Source organism: Topomyia yanbarensis, chromosome 2 (assembly GCF_030247195.1).
Source record: "Topomyia yanbarensis strain Yona2022 chromosome 2, ASM3024719v1, whole genome shotgun sequence".
Lineage (NCBI taxonomy): Eukaryota > Metazoa > Arthropoda > Insecta > Diptera > Culicidae > Topomyia > Topomyia yanbarensis.
In genome coordinates this window covers 252,454,766-252,476,856 of record NC_080671.1, presented here as the reverse complement: position 1 = coordinate 252,476,856, position 22,091 = coordinate 252,454,766, and the positions used below count along the sequence as shown (strand labels likewise).

The 22,091-nt window shown below is 37.9% G+C and overlaps 1 protein-coding gene across 7 annotated transcripts in view; it reads left to right on the top strand.

Moving 5' to 3' along the window:
* The window catches only part of LOC131678443 (inactivation-no-after-potential D protein-like), a 382,649-nt gene that overhangs the window by 242,219 nt on the left and 118,339 nt on the right, over positions 1-22,091 (top strand). Inside the window, exon 1 of one of the 7 annotated variants that reach the window (XM_058958605.1) lies at positions 8,777-8,800. The exons of 5 other annotated variants lie outside the window; for them this stretch is intronic. The gene's annotated coding sequence lies outside the window, so the exon portion shown is untranslated. Of the gene's footprint in view, positions 1-8,776; positions 8,801-14,790; positions 14,815-22,091 lie in introns of those variants that run through there. One more of the 7 variants, XM_058958606.1, reaches the window with a different exon arrangement.

Below are 22,091 nucleotides of genomic sequence, written 5' to 3'. Positions count from 1 at the left end.
AGTGAAATGTTTTTAACTGTCGTGAACAAATAATTTTCGCTCCTTTTATTTTATCAAAATCGCGCAGCATCACAAACGATCAAGAACATTCCCGTAACATATATTTTGCGCGTATGGTCATAACACATAGGTAAGCAAGCAGCAGTAGGAGCAATAGCAATAATAGCAGCAGCAGCAATACATGCGGTGCGGTATTGCATCATCGTCAGCGAGCGTGAGTGACCCAACGATACAATCGTATGATGTGGGAAAGAGATGACATGTAATTGATGTGTGACATGGCATCGTCAAGCATCGCGGATGAGCCACGCGTTTCTGGAACGTGTGGCGTGTAATATAAATACGCGCGTTCTGCGCATCGCAGCAGTCAGTTTTATTTCAACAAGTGTGAAGTACAAGTGAAGAGTGAAAATAAAAGAGTAAAGTGTGAAGTGCAAAAAGTGTTTTTCCTTCCAATAAATCACATCCAGTAGTAAGTGGTTTTCCAAAATACAGTCCACATAAGTTGTTTGCAGTTTGTTTTGAGTGGTCCATCCAAGAGTTTTATTTGTCTGCGGACAAGTGTAAACATAGCCAGCCATCAACAGCAAGCTGCAAATTTCCCACAACAAGGGCCAGCCCTAGGCCCAAACAAATGGAATTTATATTTTTGATGCCAAATGTCTTTAAAATGCATGAAACGTCGAAATTTGACGAAATCTCACAAAAAAAGTCGACCAAGATTGACTTTTTTGCATTTTGGCAAAAGCCTTAGCTTTTCTCATATAGAAAAATTATGCAATCACTCTGAAAATCGTCAATCTAATTTTCTTTCGACTGACATAGGATTTATGGATTTTACAGGAGCGTAGCTAGGGAAGTAAGGAGGACATCAGGTCCGGCGAGCGTGTGTAGGTGCAAAATGTATTAACTATAGATCGTTGCATTGAGGTACAAATGTACCCCACGCCTTCTTTGGAGCCGTGTGAAAACGAGAATTCGGCATTTACCGACCTGGGACCCTCACCATAATTCAATTTAGAGTTCCTAGCAAGAGTAGAAAAAGGTGGTTTGCTTATAGCCTTTGTGGAAGCAGGTGTCAAAGTTGGCGTGGGGTACATTTGTACCCCAGTGTACGGTTGCCGTTAGTGTTTCGTCAGATTTCGTGCTGTCAGTGGAAATGTGATTCGTGACAATACCAGTTTAAATACTGGTTGTTTTATTGCGTAAATAACAACTAGTATTAAATGATCGTTTTTAATCATTTATTTAATTTATTTAATTTAATTTTGAAGCGGATCAAAAAATTGTTCTCATTTTTGCTGATTTTTATTGTTTTATTGTTTATATTTTATAGTTTTTCAAAGCAATGCTTCGCAAGTATAATTTGCGTACAGTAACTGCAGTAACAGTGATGTTGCGTGTTACCAATGTATTACTGGTCAGAAATATTTTTTTATTTCAATTTCCACCCCATTTCGTGGTATTTTCCAAAACACGATTTTTAAACTTTTACTCTTCAAAATGATTGCACTTTTTCAAAAATATCGAAATTCCATTTTTTACCATTTCAAGACCATTCTTTGAACATTTAGAATCATTTGATTTTTTTCAAATCGGTTCGAAATTCGCAAAATTATAGTAAACGATTTTTTCACTTTTTATTTTGTTCAAACCAATTTATGTATCACTGATTCAATAAATTCCTTACTTTCACTTACACAGCTGTTTTCAAAATTGAAAAACGAAGAAAGTGATTTCATTTCTTTTGCTTGCATTTTTTCCTGCGAAAAATACGATCAAACGCGTGGGGTACATTTATACCCCAGTGCAACATTCTAGGGTGGAAAACGCAAGTGCAACGTTCTAGGGTTAAGAATGTAATAGACATTGGTAATGATCATAGTTTGAAGAAATGAGAAAGGCACAATTGCACCGTTAGGTGGATTAAAACATGTTTTTCAGTTTAATATTACCGCGGTTGTTTTTTTCTTATACAATTTTTTTTCCTTTACAAAATTTTAGAACTCGAATAATGATTTATTTTCTTGTATATTATACATACACACAGACATTTGCCGATCTCGACGAACTGAATCGAATGGTGTATGACACTCGACCCTCCCGGCCTCGGTTAAAAAGTCGATTTTTACAGTGATTGCATAGCCTTTCTTTATATGAGAAAGGCAAAACGTAAAAAAAAAGTTGCTCTGAATCCCCCGACGGATCATTTTGATCTTTGTTTCAAATGAAAGGGGAAAGTCCATTCTTTCATACTCCGAAGTTTCAGAGATGCTGAATTTTTTTGCATATTGTTCTAATAAATACACCGTGCCTATGGTAGTATAATAGTTTGATTATTTTTATATAGCTTTCAAATGGTTTACAATGTCGCTTTGATGCCAATGGGAAAGTTACAGGAAATGTTATGGGCCTAACGAAAAACTAATTGCTGTTGATTGAGAAACGTGAATAACTTCTGAAAAGGTCGTAATAAAACAAAATAATTGGGTTGTTAAAACAAAATTTAAAATATCTCGAGAACTACTACATTTCAGAAAATGTTTTTGTTATAAGAATTTCGATTTATAATGGCGTTTGGAATCACATTCAAAAATAAAATTCTACTTTTGACTGCAAATAGTATGAATTATGAAAATTTGTCAAAAATTGTTGTTAGGAAAACTTTTTTATGTAAAGCTTCTCCATGATCCAAAAACACTGAAAAAGCTTCTTTTATGTCTGTAAAACGATAAACATTAGACTTTTGACAATTTATGATGGGGTAACGCGATTAACTTTTAAAAAGGACTTAATTACATGAATTAATTGTTCTTGTTGGAGCAAAATTCCAAATATTTCGAAAACTATCGCATTTTGCAAGATATTTGTTAAATGCATTTTGATTTAAAATGATATTTAGAATTATATTCTGTAAGAAAATTACGGTTTTGTATGTCAATTAGTATGAAATTTAATAACATGTATAAAGTTATTGTTAAAAAAAAACTTTTTTTTCTGATAATTTCTCCATCATGAAATTACATTCAAAATGTTTCATTTCTCTTTAGGTTTTTGTTGGCACAATATAAAAAATTAGAAAAAATGAGTTTTTTGGCAAATTTAAATTTTATCATGAATTTTTGTTTTTGTAAAAAATTTTTTAGCGCATATTTTTTTCGTGCAGAAGTATTCATTCCCTGTAACTCGTTCTCAGATAGTTTTAATGTATTAAATAGCGTAATCGAACAAAAAATTGAAATTATTGCACGTAGAAACGTCTATGCCTTTTTAAAAAATTGCGCTTGAGTCAAAATAATCTTATTGGCTGTGGAAAATGTTAAGTCTTCCATGTCGGTTAACCCTGTAAAGTTTTATCGGAATCTAAGTCGGTCACGACTTTAGAGATTTTCGGACAGATCTTCGTAGAATTCCTCTAGAGTCGAATGGAAAACGCCATTTTTCATAAATTTCTCTCTACATTCGGAAAGTGTTATCCTCGTTATTAATCATGTTACGTTTTCGTCTCAAATCGACGCAATCCCAAAATAAAAACCTGTTTTAAACCACCTAGGGATGCAATTGTGCTTTTCTCATTTGTCCAGACTACGATTCCATGGCTGGTTATGTTCAATACAATGGTGGAAATGTATATTACATGTTCAGTACGATTTGCACATACATACATTGGATCGACAGCCACGATCTTGAGATACTATCTGTCGATACTGACACATTGCTTGAAACCAGCGGCGGATCATGGAGAAAGATCCGGGAGGTCCGGGCTCTGCCGAAAATTTTCAACTTGTTTAGAAATTTTAAACTAGTTTTAATTTTAAGGTAGTAACAACTCACTGCATACTCCATCCGGGCCGGGATGATTGACCATTTTTAGAGTGATTGCATAACCTTTCTATATGAGAAAGGCAAAAATGTGCCAGAATCCAAAAAAGTCTATGTTTATCAAAAAAAAATTTCTTCGAGTTTACATCAAATCACAATGTTTCGTGCATTTTAAATTCATTTGGCATCAAAAATACAAATTCGATTTTGAAATTTTCCCTTACTCCCCCTTTGAGAATTTTTCGTTTCAGTTTATATGGGAATTTGCTGTATGATCGCACTTTTCAACCCGTAACTCCGGAACCAGAAGTTCAATCAATAAAAAAAAATCAATAGCAGCCGATGGGAAGGTTGTATCTTTCTTTTGAGACTAAGTTTGTGCAAATCGGTCCAGCCATCTCTGAGAAACAGAGGTGACACTTTTTTCCACGTACACACATATACACACATACATACATACATACACACACAGACATTTTCCGATCTCGACGAACTGAGTAGAATGGCATATGACACTCTACCCTCCACGCCGGAATTATATTGCCGATTTTTGGAGAAAATGAGAAAGGCAAAAACATTTTTAGCAAATGTTGAAAGTTATGCAATTGTTATGCAATGTTTCATAGACATTAAATCAATTTAACTTCGCTTCCTATTAAATAAAGACCCTTATTACAGTACATCTCTTCAAAAGCGAGCTCAATTTGAATAGAAATCTGAGGATTATGATTAGTTTCAGAACTCAGGAATTTTCTATTGGAATGTTTTCAGACAGTTATTAGATATTGATGATATTAGACAGCTGTGAAATCAAGACCAATAGATCAGTTACATATCAGGACCCCATTCCGACAATTTATCAAAAGTCCTCATGATGTTTACAACAACAGGTTATCATTGTACGGATCAGATAATTTCAATCCAATAATTTTTTTGAGATGTATGGTGTTAAACCCCGAAACCTTCTCTTGGCTACGCCGTTGCTTGGAGTTATTTATTTCGCTTTTCATTTACAAAGATATGTTTCAGATCAATCCGATGGTTATAAGTTAGAAAAATTGCAGTCAGAAGATTCGCGCAAATAAACATTTTTGCACTGATAAGTTATCAAGTTCCTCCAGACAACTTGGAATTGTTCGGTGATTATTTCTAGCGGTTGTAGATAGAAAAATGAAATACAAAATTCGTTTTATCGAAATAATGTTTGGCTTATTTGAAAGGAATATTACTTTATTGAACAATAAGTAGGCGACAAAGGGTAATCCACAAACAACAAGCCATAACTTTTAACGTATTCAAAATAGATATTTCATGTCTTCAGTACAGTTATTCGCAAAAGTAAGAGCTATAAATTTGCTGAAGGCATCATTTCAATACAATTACTTCCAAGAAAATTTATGAAAATATCTCACTCGTAGGGGGATTAATCAGCAAAAGCATAATACTAAAAGAAATGGCATATTGCCTCCATTAAATTCTCCGAAGGCACTATTGACCTAAAATAAGCCGTTTTGGCGTAAATAATAGATTACATATTTTTGGTCATATTGCTGCACGGTGTTCCTAAAACCGTTATTAACAAAAAATGACCATAAATTTGTCATACGGCATTCGAAAGATACAGTATCCAAGCATCTTCTCAGTGAATTTCAAAATGATCCATCGAGGGATTCGAGAGAAATTGCAATTTGAAGTTTTATGACACGTTTCATAAGGCTACCAGCAAACACCCACGGGTTTGGTCCTATCTCTACAAACAATTTTTTTTTGTTTACTTATTTAGTACATGGCATTCGAAAGATATAGTAATCAAGTATATCTCCTGCAAGTTTGAAAATATTTCATTGACGGAATCGAAATTTATAACGGTTTGGATGTGGTATGCGGTCACACGGTGTTCCTAAAACCGTTATTAACAAAAAAAATAACCATAAATTTGTCATACGGCATTCGAAAGATACAGTATCCAAGCATCTTCTCAGTGAATTTAAAAATGATCCATCGAGAGATTCGAGAGAAATTGCAATTTGAAGTTTTATGACACGTTTCATAAGGCTACCAGCAAACACCCACGGGTTTGGTCCTATCTCCACAAACAAATTTTTTTTGTTTACTTATTAAGTACATGACATTCGAAAGATATAGTAATCAAGTATATCTCCTGCAAGTTTGAAAATATTTCATTGACGGAATCGAAATTTATAACGGTTTGGATGTGGTATGCGGTCATAGATGGGTTTTCTATCAGACTTCAAGCGTGAATCCATGTTTGTTCATTGACTATTTAGATCGTTTATACGTGTCGCGGTTTTTAAAGGAAAACCTTACCATTTAATTACATAAATATAATGTACAAAAGGTGTTATTTATATGGTGCACTGAAAAAATATGAAAATAGGGTTGTCTACCAAACGTTAAATATAATGTGAAAACTAAAAAAATGAATGAAAGTTGGAATGTTTACTTCAAAAGGCCATATCTCGATGGTTTGTTGACCGATTCTAATTATTTTTTCATTATTGAACAGGTAAACGTTTCATTGTTAATTTACATTAAGAAGAATATAAAACAGAGTCATCTACAGGCGATATAGTTGATCTCAACTATATGTATTATCATTATTTAGTAAGTATTTTTGTTTTAAAAATAGCTGCCTATCCATTTTTATATAATAGTTGATTGCAATTGCTGTATAAACATCTGAATGTCAAATTCTCATGATAAGTTCAATTCGACAATAAAACTGACAATAGTTAGAGATATGAGCAGATGAACTTGTACTAATAACATCCCCTTTGACAAGTTTTAATATCTGTCAACCCAACCAGCGATTATACAAAATTTCCAACAAAAACCGTATTATAGCATAAATTGATCTGAATCAGCAAATACCTTCATATTTTTTGAATTTATGGTTTTATTTTTCCATCATTTGTAGTTTGCGTTCGTTGCATTCAACTAATGTATAGGTCATCGTTTTGAATATAAAGATATTCACTAAATAGTGATAATACATATAATTGAGGATAATTATGTTGTCTATTTTTTGAAGTAGGCAATTCTATTTTATATTCTTCTTAATTAAAATTAACGATGAAATGTCTACTTGTTCAATAATGAAAAAATAATTAGAATCGGTCAACAAACCATTAAAATATGGCCTTTTGAAGTAAACATTCCGACTTTCATCCATTTTTTTAATTTACACATTATATTTAACGTTTGGTAGACAACCCTATTTTCATATTTTTTCAGTGTACCATATAAATAACACCTTTTGTACATTATATTTATGTAATTAAATGGTCAGGTTTTCCTTTAAAAACCGCGACACGTATAAACGATCTAAATAGTCAATGGACAAACATGGATTCACGCTTGAAGTCTGGTGGAAAACCCATCTATGACCGCATACCACATCCAAACCGTTATAAATTGCGATTCCGTCAATGAAATATTTTCAAACTTGCAGGAGATATACTTGATTACTATATCTTTCGAATGTCATGTACTAAATAAGTAGACAAAAAATTTGTTTGTAGAGATAGGACCAAACCCGTGGGTGTTTGCTTGTAGCCTTATGAAACGTGTCATAAAACTTCAAATTGCAATTTCTCTCGAATCCCTCGATTGATCATTTTGAAATTCACTGAGAAGATGCTTGGATACTGTATCTTCCGAATGCCGTATGACAAATTTATGGTTATTTTTTTGTTAATAACGGTTTTAGGAACACCGTGGCTGGCAATGGGAAATGATAAAAATATTTCGTCTGTATTTAATGGTTAATATCCGTTTTGATAATAGTCCGATTTCAACCATCTGTAACTTGTTCGAAAGGTATTCGTATAAGCTGTCTAAAAATATATAAAGTGTTAAACTTTGTTGTTAATTTCGGCAGATAATTTAAAAAAACAGCGAAAAATGCCATTTTTACATATTCAAACATTCATATCTTGGAAACTAAACATCAGAATCAAAAACAAATTAATAGAATTCTGTCTGGCTGATGGATCTTTAATTTAAAATTGGTTTGGATAAGATCGGTTGACCCATTGCCGAGAAACACGAATGAGAGTTTGTCCGTTACATATATACACACAGAAGGGACACAGGGGGCAGAAGGGACAGGAAGGACAGGAGTCCGGTCCTACTGCGAGTTGCGAAGTTTTGCTAGGATATGGTGGGGTTTGAATTGGGCTCTGCTAAACCTCTAAAAAAGCCATAATACCGAAAGCAGCTCCGACGAAGCGAGTCTGTGCCGCTTCTGCTAAGATCCTAAGATTCCAATAATCGAAGATCTTAGCAATAAAAGCCTAGCCCAACCGGACGCGGTGTATTTATTAGAACAACTTTATGCAAAAAAAAGCAGTATCTCTGAAACTTCGGAATATGAAAGCGTTACGAATCACGGCTATTTGTGCGCACCTAACATCCAACATCTGATCTACACATACCTACACGCACGTGATGGGTCCGCACCTCGCATAAATGGAACAAATTAGGTCATCATTGGTTTTTTGAAAGCAGAACAAAATTAGAAGTGAACTCAGCTAGGCGTGCTCGAATTATTTACCTAAATTAATCATAAAATTACTTGGTAAGATTAACTAATCGTGGTATCTAGTGGTAAATTACTTAATACTACCTTAATAGCTACTATAGAGCTCGGTAAGATCATGCATACGTGCAAATATATTTATTAAATATTTCCTAAAATGTGCTAAAACCTAACCTTAAAACTACCTTATAGGCGAACATATCGAACTTAACCATCATACGATTGTTGAACTAAACTAACATAGAACCGTTGTGAATTACACCATTTTGTTGGTGAGTTATCAAAATCACTTTATACTTATGTAGTAGCATTATAATACTAATTCCTAATGTGTGTATTAGGCACACCAGTCTGGATTAACGGTGATACCGTAAGAGGAGCGTCAACCGTCTCTGACACCATTAAAGAGCAGTAAACGTAAGTTACACATAGTAGTGTTAATACCCTAAATAATGAATTGATTGTCGCACTACAGGAATTTTATAACCCTCGTTAATAATAAACGGATTTATAATTACGGAAAAAAGTTCTTATCGTACGGTGCTGCCAACAAATTTATAAAATTCGTTTAATTCAATCTGTTGGTGAATTCTACAAGCGGTTAAATGTCGAGTCGTAGCAATTAAAAAGCAGGTGCTAAAACTAGCTCCAAAGGAACACGGATGCGTTCGAAAACCACCGCTGAGAATAAGTACGATGATGGGGAGGTGTGCGTGGCCGCTGGGGATAAATCTGAAACCTTACCAGGCCGCGCATGCAAACCTGATGCTAATGACGACATGGTCCATGTGATGAATGCGATAAATGGCATCACTTCGTCTGCGTGGAAGTTACCGAGGATATTGAGGACAGGAGCTGGAGTTATCGCAACTGCATCCAGCGAATATCGTCAATTCTCAATCAAAACTCAATGCCAGCGACGAATATACAAGCTAACGATAGGAATGATCCAGAGTTTAATAAGGCAAAGCTACAGCAAGTAATTCGCTTAAAAAAGACATACAGTTTCCGAAAAACCTTCTGAAACTGGAGGACGAATGCGCGCTCGATCAGCAAGGAGCGGAGAAGCGCCGGGCGTACGTAGATAGAAAGTATGACATCCTCAGAAAGATAGCGTGTCAATCGAATGCAAGTTCCAAGGAAGGAATGTGTCGGATAAAGGATTGGGTACAAAATGTTAACGGCGAAGAACAGAATGATTTACTATCGGAAAATTTAGGCCATCTCGACAATCAACACACAACCCCTCCAGTAAAACTATAAATCATGCGCCGAGTACACAACCATCAAAACGAGACGTTTCCCATGCAAGCCTTCGGCCTACCTCTCAGTTCTCCAACCAATATAATAGAGGCTCAAGACAGATTATACCTAACGCTGTTTCGGACAGATCAGCTCCCGTATCGTACGTAGAACATCCCTCCACAGCTTCCAATAGATCTTCAATCGCAGGTCAGGACATTCCGGGATGGAACCAATCGGTAACCAAGCAACACAGTTGTATAGAACAGCGCCGCCGTCCTCCAATGAGAGAGCAGCTAGCCGCACGGCAGGCAATATCAAAAGATCTGCCAACGTTCTCAGGCAACCCGGGCGATTGGCCAATATTTCTGTCCTCATTCAATAGCACAACATCAATGTGTGGATTCACAGATGACGAAAACATCGTTCGACTGCGCAATAGTCTGAAAGGCCGAGCATATGAAGCCGTAAAATGCCGTCTATGTGATGGCTACCTTGAAAATGATGTTTGGACAACCCGAAGCCATCGTACAGTCACTTATAGCCAAGATAAATGCATTGCTATCCCCGAGAGACGATAAGCTAGAAATAATTGTTGATTTCGCGGTGAGCGTTCAAAATCTTTGCGCGATAGTTGATGCGTGTGGGTTAGAGAATCACTTATATAACGTATCTCTCCTATGCTCTTTTTGATGAAGGTTCCGAGCTCACTTTACTGGATAGCGAATTGGCAGAGATACTACAGCTGGAGGGAAATGTCAGTCCGTTGTGCGTTCAATGGACAGGAGGGAAGGAACGCTAAGAAGAAAACTCCCGAGTCGTCATCTTAGGAATAACTGGTGTAAGAAGCGACGCCAAAATGTTCCGCCTGAACAATGTGAGAACGGTAAAGGAACTGTTACTACCAGCGCAAACACTCGACATGAATGAACTCTCTCATATGCATCCACACATGCGCGGCTTACCAATCGACTCGTACCAAGAGGCCAGTCCACGTATCCTGATAGATCTCAAACATGCGCTGGTCGGTCTAGTACTGCAAAGCAGAGAAGGACGATTAAACCAGCCGATCGCTGTAAAAACTAGGCTAGGGTGGGCCGTATATGGTGGTTATACTAAGGAAATGCACACCATTGTTCAATGGGCCTTCCATGAGCACCAGGGAGACGAACGCCCGGACGAAGATCTGAATCGTTCCATGAAAGAATACTTTGCACTGGATAGTCTTGGAGTGATGAATGAAGTTAGTCTACCTCTATCTCTTGACAACCAACGAGCTCAGCATCTTCTAAATCTTTCGCAAAATTTAAGGCCGGTCGGTATGAAACCGGTCTGCTTTGGCGGTTTGACGATATCCGTCTTCCTGATAATCGTGCTGTGGCTATTCGTCACGAATGTCTGGAAAAACGTCTGGCGAAAGATACAGAGCTAAAGGTAGTTCTAGACCGCAAGCTCGATGACTACCTAGCCGAAGGCTACATTCGGAAACTTTCACTGATGGAGCTCGAACAACCCTATCATCGTACATGATACCTTCCCATCTTCCCAGTGACAAATCCGAACAAACCCGGAAAGATTAGAATCGTCTGGGAAGCCGCAGCACTAGCTTTCAGAAAATCTCTTAATTCCGCTTTACTAAAGGGACCAGATCAGCTCTGTTCACTGTTGTCTATACTCCTGCAGTTTCGTGAGAACCGTATCGGTCTAACAGGTGACATCCAAGAAATGTTTCACCAAGTAAAAATTATAGAGAAGGACCAACAGTGCCAACGCTTTCTCTGGAGAAACATAGAGGGGAGAGTCGAAATATACGTGGTACGTGTAATGAGATTCGGGGCTTGTTGTTCTCCGAGCTGTGCTCAATATATAAAAAATATCAATGCTGAACGCTATGCACAAAAGTACCCAGCAGCAGCAGAAGTAATTCTGAAAAAAACATTACGTCGATGATATGCTGATCAGCGTAGAGACTGAGTAGGCAGCCATTAGAATTGCGCAAGAAGTGAAGTACGTGCACGAGCAGGGTGGGTTCCCTATTCGTAACTGGATAAGTAACTCCAACAGTGTGACGATAGCGCTGCACGAAGATAACGCCGAGGAGAAAAATCTTGACTTGTCTTCCGGAATAAGTACTGAGAAAGTGCTAGGGATGTGGTGGTGTACTGCAACGGATGTCTTCACATATAAAATCAGCTGGAACCGGAATGATCGAGCCATACTAGACGGCCAACGCTGCCCCACAAAAAAGGAAATGCTAAGAGTATTCATGACGATATTCGACCCCCCTTGACCTGATCGCTCATTTTCTTATGTTCTGCTTCAAGATGTTTGGCGATCTGGTGTTCAATGGGACGATCCTATCTCCAACATATTATTCAGAAAATGGAAGCAGTGGCTGAACGTTTTACCCCAGGTGGAACAGGTGACGATTCCATGAAGCTACCGCCTTCGAGTCTCCTCACCCACCCAGTGTGAGACATAACTGCATAGTTCGTAGATGCAAGCGAAAACGGGTTTGCGGGTGCATCGTATCTTCGATTCGTTCAGAACGGAGTGATAGAGTGCATACTGGTTTCAGCGAAAACGCGGGTTGCCCCGCTAAAGTTCACGTCCATCCCCAAGCTAGAGCTCCAAGCAGCTATTATCGGCGCGAGACTCGCTCGATCGATTGCACAATCCCTTTCATTTCCCATCTCCAAACGATTCTGGTCCGACTCACGGGACGTGATCTGCTGGCTAAATTCGGATCACCGACGCTACTCTCAATACGTGGCTTTCCGAGTCAGCGAGATTCTCGAAACTACGGAGACAAGTGAGTGGCACTGGGTATTCAGCAATCTGAACGTAGCCAATGATGCCACAAAATGGTTTGGAAAACCTGGTTCAATGGTCCGCAGTTTCTCTGGCTTCAGGAGGAAGGATGGCCCCAGTGTGCGATTAAAATCAGTACAACTACCACTCAGCTGCGTCCCCGTCTATTAAAGCACTCCGTAGTTCCCAATGCGATCATCTGTTTATCCAATTTTTCGAGCTGGAAGAAACTGGTCAACGTAGTAGCACTAGTGCATCGATTCCCTGATAACTGTCACGACGCAAAAATGAAGGCGCCACTCCACACCCGCCACTTATGGCCAATCTCCCACCGGTATGTCTCGCCGCATTTTCCCGACCATTTACGCATGTGGGAGTCGACTACTTCGGTCCGATCGAGGTAACTGTAGGTAGAAGAGTGGAGAAACGCTGGGGAATGGCTGGCTGCCTGTTTAACGATCCAATGGTTCTAAGGGAGTGCACCACCTCTTGAATCGCCATATAGAGGTGGTGCACTCCCTTAGCACCGACTCATGCATCATGGCACTTCGTAAATTTATCGCCCGACGGGGTACCCCTAGAACGATACACAGCGACCGTGGAACCAATTTCATTGGCGCATGCCGCGAACTGAAAGAAGCTGCAGCTAACATCAACCAAGAAGAAATAGTAAAGGTATTCTCCAGTACCGAAACGACATGGTCGTTCAACCCCCCCCCCCCCCCCCCCCCCCGCTTCACCGCACATGGGCGGTTGATGGGAGCGCCTAATCCGAACCGTAAAGAAGAACTTGATGTCTATCTATCCATCGCGTAAACCAACAGACGAAGTCCTGCAGAATCTACTGACCGAGATCGAGAACATCGTGAATTCTCGGCCTCCGACCCATGTTCCAATCGACGATGATTCCGATCCCGCTCTAACTCCAAATCACTTCCTGCTTGGGTCTTCTAATGGCTCAAACCCCCTCAGCACAAACGACGACAGTGGACATGCGTTGAAAAAGGGATGGCCACATCACAAATCTTAGCCAACCAGTATTGGAAGCGTTGGGTACAGAGCCTAAAAAAATTGACTACGTAAACTTGAAAGAAAACGAAATTTAATTCATGCCCGCTGCGATGAATGAAATGTTTGTTTCGTTTCTCTCGTTATTCGTTCTCCCGACCCAGCGCATTCAGGTTCGAACATGTTCGGTTTCAGAAGCAAAGTGAATTATGTTTTTATGCTGGCTGAAAGGGATTATTGAGCAAAAGTGCATCAGATATAAATTACGCAGTTCACTTATGCTTGAAAATGTAGAAGATACCAACTTTTGCCTTCAAACTGTCGACATAATAACAAATGAATGCTTTGGTTGGTGAATGAATTTATATTTCCTCTGCACTCAAGCATTTGATTCTGCATGGAATTTCAGTCAGTTGGAAAGTGAATGAATGAGGGAGGCGTTGAATCTGAATGTCGGTTTCGGTAAATGCTAGCAGAAATAGGTAACTGATTTTGAAATTTCGTTGCTCTGGTTGGGTAACAGATTACCTCCCAGAAATCACTCGAAAGACGAAATGGTTCCTTCATACGAAGCCTATATCCAAAGGCGACGATGTGATTATAGTAGATCCCCGATTACCTCGAAACTGTTGGCCGAAAGGGAAAATTATTGAAACTTGTGCTGCGAAGGATGGCCAGATTCGCTCAGCCACCGTGAGAACAGCGAATGGTGTGTACGAGCGTCCTGTTTCTAAATTGGCGGTACTGAACGTAAGGCACGACGCACAGTAAGCCAACCCAGTGCTTGGCGTACCCGGGGGGACTGTTACGAATCACGGTTATTCGTGCGCACCTAACATCCAACATCTGATCTACACATAACTATACGCACGTGATGGGTCCGCACCTCGCATAAATGGAACAAATTAGGTCATCGTTGGTTTTTTGAGAGCAGAACAAAATTAGAAGTGAACTCAATTAGGCGTGCCCGAATTATTACGAATTATTAAAATTACTAAGTAAGATTAACTAATCGTGGCATCTAGTGGTAAATTACTCAATTCTACCTTAATAGCTACTATACATCTCGGTAAGATCATGCATACGTGCAAATATATTGATTAAATATTTCCTAAAATGTGCTAAAACCTAACCTTAAAACTACCTTATAGGCGAACATCTCGAACTTAACCATCATACGATTGTTGAACTAAACTAAGATAGAACCGTTGTGAATTACACCATATTGTTTGCGAGTTATCAAAATCACTTTATAGTTGTGTAGTAGCATTATGTACTAATTAACACACATTAGGCACACCAGTCTGGATTAACGGTGATACCGTAAGAGGGGCGTCAACCGTCTCTGACACTATTATAGAGCAGTAAACGTAAGTTACACATAGTAGTGTTAATACCCCAAATAATGAATTGATTGTCGCACTACAAGAATTTTATAACCCTCGTTAATAATAAACGGATTTATAATTACGGAAAAAAGTTCTTATCGTACGGTGCTGCCAACAGAAAGAATGAACTTTCCCCTTTCATTTCAAACTAAGATCAAAATGATCCGTCGGGGGGTCCAGAGCAACTTTTTTTTGAAGTTTTTTTTCGTAACAATATTGGTTTCACTACTCGAGCTAGTTCATATTTCTGTCCCTAGATAGTACTTTAGACATTCGAAAAAAAAGAAATGCGAGAATTAGATAGAAAAATTAATTGTATCGATTTTGTTGGCTATTTTCGGCAAATTTGAGACTAAGAAAAACGAAAGCAATGAAATTGAAAGACGGATAGGTATCTAGTTTTCCGTTCTAAGTTTATAACTGATTCGCTCTAGAATACCTATCCGTCTTTCAATTTCATTGCTTTCGATTCTCTTAGTCTCAAATTTGCCGAAAATAGCCAACAAAATCGATACAGTAGAACCTTGCGGCAATTAAAACATAGTTACAGAAAAATTAATTGTCTACAAGTTACAAGTTACAAGTCTATAAGTCTACATAAAAGAAATGTATAGAACTCGCTCAAACTTTCAAAAAAATTTCCGAGGCCCGGAGGGCCGAGTCTTATATACCAATTTACTCAGCTCGACGATTTGGGACAATGTCTGTGTGTGTATGTAACGGACAAACTCTCATTCGTGTTTCTCAGCATTAGCTGAACCGGTCTTATCCAAACCAATTTTAAACAAAAGGCCTTTCACCCAGACAGAACGCTACTAATTTGTTTTTGGTTCTGATGTTTAGTTTCCAAGATATGAATGTTTGAAAGTGTAAAAATGGTGTTTTTCGGAGTTTTTTTTTAAATTATCTTAAAAATTTCGAACGAGATATAGATTGTTGAAATCGGACTATTATCAAAAGGGATATATTTATCATTAAATATGAATGAACGATTTTTATCATTTCCCATAGCCATATTTTCATAAAATTTTTTGGAAGTGATTGTATTGAAATGATGTCTTTAGCAAATTTGTAGCTCTTACTTTTACGAATAACTTTACTGAAGACATCAAATATCTATTTTGAATACTTTAAAAGTTATGGCTTATTGTTTGTCGCCTATTTATTGTTCAATATAGTACTGCCCTTTTATGCAATAGACCTTTCTCGTCCGACCTAGCCCCCTTTTTTCTTATTTTCATTCAAAAGACTACACATTTTTAAGAATATTTCCGCTGAAATGAGGCTTTTTAGAGCTATCGTGATTTTTTAATGATTTTTTTAAATTTGAAAAATGCAAGATTGTTGAGTATTTTTTTCACCTTTGCAAGAATGGTGGGACTCAAAATATGTGTTTGGGCAGCACTGTTTTGTATAGTTTTGCTTGGCTTCCTGACAACGCGGCAAATGAAGTGGTGAGTCGCGGTACAAAGTTCATTGGTTATGTAAACAAACTAAAGTGAACCTCTCGGTGGAGAACGTTGCATGGTAATGTTTAACCTCACTTTTTTGACAGTTCAAAGAGATTGTTTACATGATCTTGGATTTTTTGTTGATTCGATCATAGTATGAGAAACTTGGTTTGGTTCGCTGCCAAATGTTAACACTTTCCCAACAAGGTCGCTCAGCTGTATTTTTTAATTGATGTCGGCATCATACATTGTTCCGTTAAATTTAACATTTTTACTTGTCTTGTACATGATTCATTGAAGAAGCAGGGAATTTCTAGCCAAACATTTGAAAAATGCCTACTGCCAAATGCAAACAAATCGAATTTTGATGTTCTCTATTAAAATCCTGGGACAGAACCTGTGGATAGATGTTTTCTTTTTCTTTTTTCTGTTCATTTTTTATCTCTTGTCTTGCATAGCCACTCTTTCTTCCTCACATATTTTAAATGGACTGGCTACATTTGACAGCCCCCCCTGACTGCATTTGACGGTTCCCTTTGGCTGCATTTGATAGCTCCCCAGGCTACAATTGACATTAGGTTTTTTCGTATCCACACGTTCCGTCCCAGTTAAAAACTATCTATCTGGCCATGTACATAAACATAACGCAACAATGGATTATGAAGCATTTTGATAATGATTTTATAACAAATTATAAAAGCTGATATAAAAGTCCTAACTAGCAATACACTTATTATAAAATGATTATAAAGGATTATTGTAACTGATTCCAAAAGGATTATAAAGGCAGTGAAATACGTACTCAATGAATTAAGGGGTGTGTCTGATGTAAACAATATGCCCAATCAAACTAAATAAAACAGTATTCAGTTTTTAAATAGAATTATAATGAATTCGACCAAAACTTCACGCAGAAAAAAGATTTGTAGGTTCAATAAAAATATGGATTAAATTCAATAAATAAAATTATTGGTCGGGAAACAATAAATTTATTTATTGAATTCAATAAAATTTATTTATTGTTCCAATAAAAAAGTTTATCGTTATGCTTTCTAATATTTTTTTTTATTGAAAATGAAAGAAAATTATTGAAATTAAAAATGTTTTTATTGAAAGCAAAAATACATTGTTTTTCTGTTTTTTAATAATTTTGTTAGTTAAAGTGATAAACAATAATTGATTGAATTCAATAACGCATATTTTTGGTTTAAATATGCTAAATTTTTCTGCGTGTTCTTTTGCCTTTTTCTCATTTTTAAATGTTTGGGTAGAGTTTAGATTATTTTATCGTTGTTGCGATCAATTTCGTTTGGTTTGTTTTGTTCACAATGTTAGTCGCAGAGCATTTTGGTGATCTATGGCAATTGATGACCTTTACACCCAATACTAGGTCCGCTCCTGATGCAGCTGTTTCGCCCTGTCCGGCACCGAGTCAACCGATGGTCCAACCTGCGCCGCACTCGTCTGTCGCTATGTCAATGGCAGGGTGGATTAAAGGCCAAAATTTCAGCTACGGTTGGTGGTGTTGCTGCAATCGGTTGGCCTTCGGCTACGTTGGACATTCGGCTAACGGGAATATTCAGCGATTCCGATTCGAAGGAAGCAGCGCCAGTAGCAGACTGCTTCGGTTCAGCAATACGCTCCGGTATCGGAAGAAGCTAACACTCCGACAGGACGAAGGTTTCAACGAGGGGCTCAGGCAAAAGTAGCAGAGTCCTTGCACTTCCTGCTTGTCGAGTGAACAATTCCGACGAAACCACTGCCGCTCTCGCCAAGTTTGATCACCGTAATAAGTGCGACGTCAGCGGTATAGTGCCAGGATTAGTCGAGAACAGTGCCAGGACTGACTTGCCAACAGCTACAAGATTAAATAGCAATGCGTTTTTAAAGTGACCATAGTATAACGTAGAGGCTTTAGTTAGATGATTTATTCAGCAGAATAAGATAGCAAAATTACCCAAAACATAAGACCTGGCTGCCGAAGTGAATTCACACACATCATCACCTACAGAGGCAAGCAATATTGGAACGTAGCGAAATTCCTCACAATGAATTGATCTCGTTAGGTGAAATTCCAGGAAGTACAATTTTCGTAGCACAATTTAGTCGACCGAAATTGTAGTCCTCAGTCGAGAGAGAGACTGATAGAGTAGCAGCAGCTAGGAATTTTCTTTCGAAAGCTAGCAGCGGTTTCGCGTATCCTGCGCTAAGAAGAGAGCGTTAAGACAGATCTCCGAAACATGTCAAGTGCTATCAGATGAGAAAAAACGTCGCATCTATGACCAGTACGACAAGGACGGTCTGCTGACCAACGGTTCCGTCCGGTACCACCATAACACACGGCACCGGCGACACATATATATTCACAACATACTAATTACTTATCCTTCCGAAAAAGTAAATAAATTGACTATGCAATTTATCATTCGCTGCCTAGTTATTTCCTGCCAATTTGAACACGACAGCAGTTGCAGAAAGCTTTATTGCGGTGCAAAAATGATGGCAACTCGGGATATAATATAAATTTACATATAATTTCTCCTCCCTGATATTCTTCCAGAATGCATAATGCTCTGCATTCTTATCACTCCTATCAAATCCTTCTTACTCCTTATCGTCAGTGCCGAGCACTGTTTTGCATTTGCCGGCTAAATCAACGACAATGCGATAATCGTCAATCGACGAAACTTTTGCTGTAATGGAAGTTGAACACGAATAATAAATAATTGTTCCATTCGAAAGCGATAACCTTGTTGTCCTCATGTTTGCAGCTATCATACGCTGGTAGGCATTCTGACCAATGGAAACGTTATTCGGTATGGGCATTGCACGATCATTTCAACAACTTATCATCGACCGAATTCGTTACCTATAAAGTTCAGGTAAACTTCACCACCTAAAAATGAGTAATCAATCGGATCATCTTGTTAGGACTCAACCCACGAGCAAACAAACAAATGTGTACAAATCCTTATCCATCATCCAGAAAGCAATCGTTTTATAGCCCAATACTTGATCTTGCGATTCAGCATATGTCACCGGGTATTACATCCAGCGCCGATTGGTCAATGTATGAACAAAGAGCATCGAAAGTATTCAAGTAATGTAAATTTTAAAAGTCCATGTAAACAAGTCTTAGGTAAACAAGCACACTGAACTGTCAGAAAAGTGAGGTTATACCTTTTCATGCAATGCTCTATGTTTTTGACAGGTATATGAATGAATCATTTCAGCATCAGTGATGCCAGGTCTATTTAAACAATAGTGAAAATATAAAAGTCTGCAGATTGCTACAAAAATCTTCAATAAATTGGACATAGAAATGTAGTATGTATATATTTTAAATGATCAAAAATGTTGAAGGCTTGTGTATAAATTGGCTGGCATAGGCTTTGTTCTGCTAAATATTTGTAATCTGCAAAACATCTGCAGTGAAAATGCAAAATCTGCAGATTTACTAATATATATGCAGATCTGGCATCCTTTTAGTATTCCCCACAGTAAATTCATCCAAATGGTGTAAAAATACGGGGAAACAAGGCAAGATAGGTATTCAGAATATGGGGTTAAATGAGCAGCTTGCACTATTTTTGATTTTTGCCTTTCTCATATAGAAAGGTTATGCAATCACTCTGAAAAACGTCAACCTAATCCCGGCCCGGAGGGCCGGGTGTCATATCCCATTCGACTCAGTTCGTCGAGATCGGAAAAAGTCTGTATGTGTGTGCGTATGTATGTATGTGTGTGTGTATGTGTGTGTGTATGTGTGTGTGTATGTGTGTGTGTATGTGTGTGTGTATGTGTGTGTGTGTATGTATGTGCGTATGTGTCAAATAATGTCACTCATTTTTCTCAGAGATGGCTGGACCGATTTGCCCAAACTTAGTCTCAAATGAAAGGTGCAACCTTCCCATCGGCTGCTATTGAATTTTGGATCGATCGGAATTCTGGTTCCGGAATTACGGGTTTCAGAGTGCGGCCATACAGAAATTTCTCATATAAACTATAGGAAAAATTAAAAATAGAATTTTTATTTTTGATGCTAAATGTGTTCAAGGTGCATGAAACGTCGAGATTTGATGCAAACTCGAAAAAAAAATTTGACTACGATTCACTTTTTTGGATTTTGGCACATTTTCGCCTTTCTCATATAGAAAGGTTATGCAATCACTCTGAAAAACGTCAACCTTTTTTTTTCGATTCGTTTAGGGTTTCTGGATTTTAACAGGGGCGTAGTTGATGGTTTACAGAGAGGGGTTACACCCCCCCCCCCTCTACTGTTCGCGCCCCTCCTTTAAAAATCTCCTTAAATCACCCCTCAGACCACCACTCCATCCAGCCCTCATACCCCTCCCTTTCAACCCCATCATCTTTAAACCACCACTGTATCACAAAGCATACCAATTTAAGCTGGGGAGTCGTTCGTTCATGGGACTTTCGCCCTCTTCACATACCCAGCCCCGCATGACAAAATGAGTTAGCAAGCAGATAACATTGATCTAATGCTGATTAGGCTAATGGAGTATGATATTTTTTTGTTTCAAGTGTTTCACCGTCGACACGTAGCTCATCAAGTTCGTGGCTGGCATGCCATTGTGTATAAGTGCAAAGTGTACTAAGAATGTAATGGACATTTCCACAATTATGTTGAACATAAAAAGCCTCCGTGTCATAGTTTAGAGAAATGAGAAAGGCACAATTGCACCGCTAGGTGGATTAAAACAGGTTTTTCAATAGTTAGAGGTACCAAATCATCGCGGCAATCGGCAGTAACGAATTGGGAATAAAAAAGGAAGCATCCTATCAAATAAAATTTTTTGACGAGAAAGGTCTATTCTGACGTTAGCGCCAATAGGAATATTTTTCAGGAAACCAATTTTTGTATTTCGTGATGTTTTCAAAAGCACGAATAATGTTTCAACTATCTATTCTGTACAAAATGTGTACAATCCATTGTAGATAATAGTCAATTGCTTAAATTTTCAATTTTTGGCAAAAACCTTGTAAATTTTAGCTAACGTAACTTTTGCAAAAAAATAGCGATTTCATTTCACTGTTTTTATGCAGTTCTGACATACCGGGTAAAATGTGTCGTATATTATCAACCGTTTCAACTGAACTATCTGCAAATGATTATGAATTCCTTCAAGTTTCCGAGGCTATATTTGGTGGTCTGGTCAGATGGTCGGTTTTGGATCTATACGGATGTTCCGTGGGTTATGTCCGAGGGCCATTCAGTACATTTTCATTAATTTTCCAAAGTTTAGCTGCAAGGAAGGCATTATTATATAATGTATTGTATATTTTATCCTACATTTGAACACATGTAAAGTCATCCGGAAACACGGAGAAACTTTCCAACCCATTCAGTGATTCCGTATTCCTTTTCAACGGACACATTTTTAAGTGAATATTCCTGTCACGCGTCACATCAAGGTGCACCAGCTCGGTTTTCTACGAACAATACTATCACATGTAAAGTCATCCGGGATGAAACGTTTTTGTTAAACATTTCTGTCATGCGACATATCTAATAATATCAACTCTATAATTTATGGACAATGCAAATTCAATGCCAAATAGGGACACTTTATTAACAATTTTGGAATATGGAAGTTCGGGCCAAACAATGCTAGTAATTATTTCTGTCATGCGGCACGTCAAATTCTGTGACCTGTGAAAAATACAATCATATTTGAAGACATTTGGATACAGTGTTCCACTTAACGACTGATCCCGGTAATTCCGGTTTCCCGCCTGTTTGGTATTTTTTTAGTGAATATTCCTGTTACACGGCACATCAAAATA